General features: G+C 35.9%; 1 protein-coding gene across 1 annotated transcript in view; it reads right to left on the reverse strand.

Annotated features, from left to right (window-relative positions):
* Nucleotides 1-5,150, reverse strand: part of LOC306862977 (brother of CDO-like) — a 30,906-nt gene extending 25,756 nt beyond the window's left edge. Inside the window, exon 1 of the mRNA XM_079406104.1 lies at nt 4,730-5,150. The gene's annotated coding sequence lies outside the window, so the exon portion shown is untranslated. The remainder of the gene's footprint in view (nt 1-4,729) is intronic.
* Between the last annotated feature and the right edge of the window lie 1,069 nt (nt 5,151-6,219).

A 6,219-nucleotide genomic window follows, 5' to 3' on the forward strand; every position in this document is an offset into this window, starting at 1 on the left:
AACCAATTATAAATCTAAAGCAATTTCTCCACATTATTCAACAGGAACTCAGTGAGCTTAGACTGTCTGCGTGCTCGCCAGCAAGAGTCCAGTTCCAAAGATCGGAAAAAAACAAGCAGAACGGGGTGGGGAATAAAAATATATAATAAAAATAAAACGATTTATAACGCACTCATGCAATAATGCTCTGTTGCCTGAGTGAATGGCTATAAACAGCACTGATACAAAACAGTCGAAAAGCAAACAAAATAGGACATTTAAAGCTGAAAAGTGTCTAAAACGTCTTTTAAAAACAGGTTTAGTATGGTGAATGTCAAATAACTAGGTCTTTCAGAGCCAAAGGTCTGGCTTTGGCAGAGGAAGCCCTTGTCAACTGTAAACACCTGCAACATCCATGACCACACAGTTTGCAGACACATCAAAAGCAACACCAACCACATAATAAACAAACCCTAAACTGCAAAACAATACAGTAGCCTTTGGCTTTTGAACATACCATGGAGTCCAAAAGGCATAAAGACGAAGAAAACATCCTACCTATTTCATCACAAAACAAAACCTCTATGCTGAAGGACAGGTGTTTATACACAAATGTTTACAAGTTTGGGGTGAGTACGATTTTTGTTTTTGAAATAAATACTTTTATTTAGCAACTACATTAAATAGGTCAAAAGTGACAGTAGAGACATTTATCATGTTAAAAAGATTTGTATTTCATGTAAATGCTGTTATTTTAACTTTCTATTCAAAAATAATCCAAAGAGTTTCCACAAAAAATATTAAGCAGCACATCTGTTTTCTAGACTGATAATAATAAGAAATGTTTTTTGAGCAACAAATCAGCATTAGAATGATTTCTGACGGATTGTGTGACCACTGAAGACTGGAGCAATTGCTGCTGAAAAATCAGCTTTGAATCACAGGAATAAATTATACCTTCAAATATATTAAAATAGAAAAGTTTTTTTAAAATTGGAATACTATATCAATAATACTAATACCTCTTTTATTCTATTAATAGAATAAAACAAATGCAGCTTTGGTGAGCAAAAGAAACATTAAAAAAATCTTACAGATCCCAAACTTTTGAAAAGTAATGTATATTGCAAATCAAAAATCATATTTAAAAAGCTCTTTTAAAACCTCCTTATGTTTGAGAGAGAAAAAAAAAACTTCACATATTTTCAACAAGAGATGGAAATTTTTATATTATTTATAAAATTCCAATTATCAGAATATGAAAGTAGCATATAATCTACCCTGGACAGACAATGAAGATGTTTGCAGAACCGTTTCAGAGCATATGTGTGACTCTGACAGTGAGCTATAGGTCTCTAAAGACGAGTAATCAAGAGAGTGTAAATGGTCTTGTGAGAATGTCTCCATTACTCTGTGCTTGTCAAACGATCCTTAATCTTTGTACAAATATCAGCTTTACACACTGAGCTGTTTGTCTGCAAACAGTCGCTGCTTACTTAGCAGGGTCTGGAGTTTATCAATGATCTCACCGCCTTGCAACACACACACTGACACAAACAGCAACGTGCCGCTATGTTTGTGCGTTTCCCTGATGGTCAGAGACAACTCAGGTCAAACACACGCTTGACATAATACAGTCTTCACAACGACTAGTGAAGTGACAAGGTAACACATTACCGAGTATTTCACAAGTTTTAGAGTTAAAGTAAATGCACATATTGCTCGTAAAGGAATAGTTCATTAAAAAATACACTTCTTATCCTCAGGCCATCCAAGATGAGTTTGTTTCTTCATCAAAACAGATTCAGAGAAATTTTACATTACATCACTAGATCAACAATGGATCCTCTGCAGTGAATGGGTGCCGTCAGAATGAGAGTTCAAACAGGTGATAAAAACACCACAATAACCTACAAGTAATTCACACAAATCTAGTCCATTGAGTAATATCTTGTGAAGCAAAAAGCTGTATGTTTTGTAATGTAATAAATTTATCAGAAATATGCACAAGCGACATTTACAAGTAAAAAAAGAAGACAACAGGAGAAGCATTTTTATGGGTTGTATTGACTCATATTTTAACCAGTAATAGCTTTAATGTTTCTTACAAACATGAAGCTTTTCACTTCACAAGTCTTTAACTGATAGACTGGAGTTGTGTGGATTACTTGTGGATTATCTCAATGTTTTTATCAGCTGTTTGAATTTTCATTCTGATGGCATCCATTCACTGCAGAGGATCCACTGGTGATCAAGCAATGCAATGCTAAATTTCTCCAAAATCTGTTCCAACAAACTCATTCTGGACAGGCTGAGGGTGAGTAAACTTTCAGCAAATTTTCATATTTGGGTGAACTATCCCTTTAACAATTAGGGTTTTCCAAGAAAACAAGAGGAACCAAACATGAGAAAGTGAGAAAGTCAACCAGCCACCTGGACATCCAGGTGTTATCATGCGCCTAATGAAATGGAGAAAGCTCTGAAACTAAATTACCTCGACCAGGTGCGGCCCCAACAGCGACTTTATACTTCAGAGACGATTATTCTTCACTGCGGGCTAAAAATTGCCTCTTGACAACTGCCATATTTTTGAGCTTTGGATAATTCAGAGCACGTTTGGAAATAGCAGACTGACACGCCGTGCATTCCACTATGAGAAGATAATCCTGATTGGAGAGCATCTTTTACCCGCACGCACACACAAACCCGCAGTTTGTTGCCTCCAGGCTGTTATGACTGCATGAACATACCCGCTGAAACAGACATGAAAGCCAACCTAGAGGAGTTTTTTATTACACAACCTTCTTCTGCAAATTAACAGAAAAGTTACACCCTTTAAGAAAACAATAAGCTGGTCCAAAAACCTCTGGGGCAACAAAAAACCTTCACATCCAACAAGACTAATCAGCTCTCATTTGGTCACACACTAGAAAATAGTTCATAATGCTGACACCTACAGCCTCGTTGCCTATTTTTTTATGAAAACAAGAGCGTTTAAAGACATATGTCACATCTCTGACATCTCTACCACACTGATACCCGATCAGCCTCGTCCCTCCCATCTATACGCCTTTATCAACCTTTCCAAATCCCCAGACGGGCCTCTCTGGCTCAGCTATGGGATACCTGTTACACTGAAAGAATGTGGAGCAATGAGGGCATGTCATCTCAAATCTGTGCATCCATCTGTGCATAGCTAATAGGCCTTCCCAGCATTATAACCAAATAAGGTCAGAGCACTATGAAAGCCAACAAGATAATCAGACTGGAATCAATTATGGAACAACTTTGATCCACCCGACCACCAATCATCTTGAGCAAAAACCAGCTACCACAGTTTTTCCTCAAATTGAATTGTTGGCATTCGAGTAGAGCGATCTGGCTCGCAAGAATCTATCAACTAGTTTGAAACAAATGCAAGGTCAGCCAGCATTCCTCTCAGTTGGCCTGTTTTCTTTCTTTTTCGAGAACAATGCAGCACCTGGGTGCTAACATTTTGGGGTCCTGATAAACTACATTAGCAGCTTTGTAACAGTATTGTCCTGTTATAACTCTATAATAAGCATGCGGGACTGTATGAACATTTTGCAAATCAAATGTCAGAAATCAAATCTTTAGTAGTTCATCAGTTAGGTCTGGTTTTGTCTCAATGCAGCAGTTATTTCTGAGCAAATGACATCTTACAGATCAACAGTATAATTTTCATGACTTATATTGACTTTTTTTAATCATAATAACTAAATCATTAGACTACAACAATAAAACATAATATGCATTATGAGTATTTTGCGTATTATTATTAGTAGTATTGTTACATTAATTCATTGCCATATATTTATTATCCATTATATTATGTTGTTTTGCTATCTAAAAAGTCACAAATGTATTTTCTCCCTAACAGTTAGCTATGTCTAACAGACAAAATGATAACGGATTAAGAAGAAAATGTATCAATATCTATAAAAACTTCTATTTTAGACCAATGAAGTGAAAGAGATACCAATAAAGCAAATATTTTTATATAACTGCTACAACACTTCTTTGTAATCTTTAATATTTTCGGCACAATGTCCTAATGACCAACAATTATCAACATTTGACCAATTTGTTTTATCAAAATAAAAAACTCAAAAGTAAATAAATAAAAAGTCAGAAAGTTAATAGAATGACAAAATATATAAATCCAGTGTAAAATTGTGTTGAGCACAGTAATGTCAACTACTACAGATGAATGGGACCTGTGTAAAACTATGCAAAAGTTTTCATGTATTCTTCTTCGAGAATTCATAACACATTTATTGACACTCTGACAATGATACGTTAATACAAACATATTATAAATCTTATAAATGCAGACGTATTTTAATTGTGCCTATGATTAGCATTGGGGGACAAATGAACATCACAGCAGCAGCCAATGCGCATTTAGCCGCCTTTTATTGAAATAACTACTAAATCATTTTTAAAGAAGAAAAAACCTCGGAGATTCGGGACTCTATTACAGCAATCTGATAAGAGAACGTCGAAACATAATAGCTAACGTTAGTTAGCTAACACGCGCATCTTTTCATAAAAAAAATAAAAAGGCATCTTCCTGAGATTAACAACACGCGATCATTTCTATATGGTGAATATTCGCAAAAGTGCAGGAAATACTATGAAAAATGAATGAAAGTCGAGAAAGCTATTAGAATAGCATGGTGGGGTTCCTAAAAACAAGAGATGTTTTGGGGGGAGGAGAGAGACTTACCAAAAGCGTGCAGTAGTTTGGAGTTGAATCCACTAGTTTTTCGTTGGTCGACTTTTTCCAGTGTTCCTCGCTGTTTAATCCAAGAAATCTGCAATTCCTCTCCTTCTTTTCCCCGCAAACCGCTACTGCTTCAGTAATTCACTGCTGCAGCAGCACCGACATTTTCTTCGGCTCCCCAAGTTCTTGCATTGAAAGGACGTTTTTGGATGACTGAGTCCTGGAACAATTCTCCCTTTTGCGAGGAACTTCTCGGGTCCTCCCACTTCCCAAGAAGGAGGAGGGATCTGAACAATAAAGATTCCTTCCCAAATCTCAGCGCAGTTCACGCTTGTCTCGCCAAAAGAAATAGGCTTTTATAGCTTGAGTGGAACGTTCGTGACGAGAACTTTGCGTTATCTTCGCGCGAAACCTAAACGTTCGCAGAGTTACGTGCACTGGATACGGAGCCCCTCCCCCTCCCGCTGCCTCTCTGATTTGGTATGCGCTCGTCCCCGCAGGGCTTGTATTGACCCCCGTCTATTGAAGCGACAGTCCCGCAGGCGCAGCTGTGCCGTGTTGTGCGGGAAAACCTCACCGTGAGGACCCCCGCATGTGTCTCTCAGAGCCACCGGGTTCATTCATAACCGACCATTCTGGCAAACATCATACCATTACAGACACGGTCAGTAGTGAAAGGTACTACAAGACCTCCCACCAATAACCTGAACGGTTATTTTAGCATGGAAAACTATGGCAAAGTGTTTTAGTATATATATTTATTAAAACTAAAAAAGAAATTATTAATATATATGTATATATTAAATGCCTACTATTTTCATGACTATTTTTTTAATCTCACCTAATTCATTATATTAATAGTAAACTTATTTTAAGTTACTAGTAACTATTCCAATAGTACTTCTTACTATACTAATGCTACTTCCTATTGGTTTCCTGAACTACTTCCTATGTTTCCTACTGTAGCCTACTAATACCACTTCTCATTAGTTTCCTTTACTACTTCCTGCTACTGTATATAGCCTATAATGAAATGTAAGACACCATATATATATATAGTTAAAAACAATAGAAAGCTTCCTATTTGTTTATTTGTAAAGGAAACTAAAAAGGGAACAAAAATAATAGGAAGTATTACCATAATCAGAGAATCTAGTAGAATAAAATCACAATTCAATTGCTTAATAATATATATATTTTTTTATTTTTTTAATAGACTTTAATTGATTAGGTACTAGACACTATTGGAATAAGTGTCCAATGCAGACTTTTTTTTTAATAAAACAGATTATTGGAGTTCTGTTTAGAAGAAAATACTTTGGTTTTTTTTCAGTTTTTCCACTTCAAAATTTCATTTTTAATTCAGTGTTAGTACTTTGTGAGACATATTAGCACTTTCTGTGAGAAAATAGTTTCACTAGTATAGTATACACTAGTAACATAAAAATAGATACTAGTAAGTTAAAAATACTAAATACCTTGTGTTTGTGTGT

Source organism: Barbus barbus, assembly GCF_936440315.1.
Source record: "Barbus barbus genome assembly, chromosome: 44".
Lineage (NCBI taxonomy): Eukaryota > Metazoa > Chordata > Actinopteri > Cypriniformes > Cyprinidae > Barbus > Barbus barbus.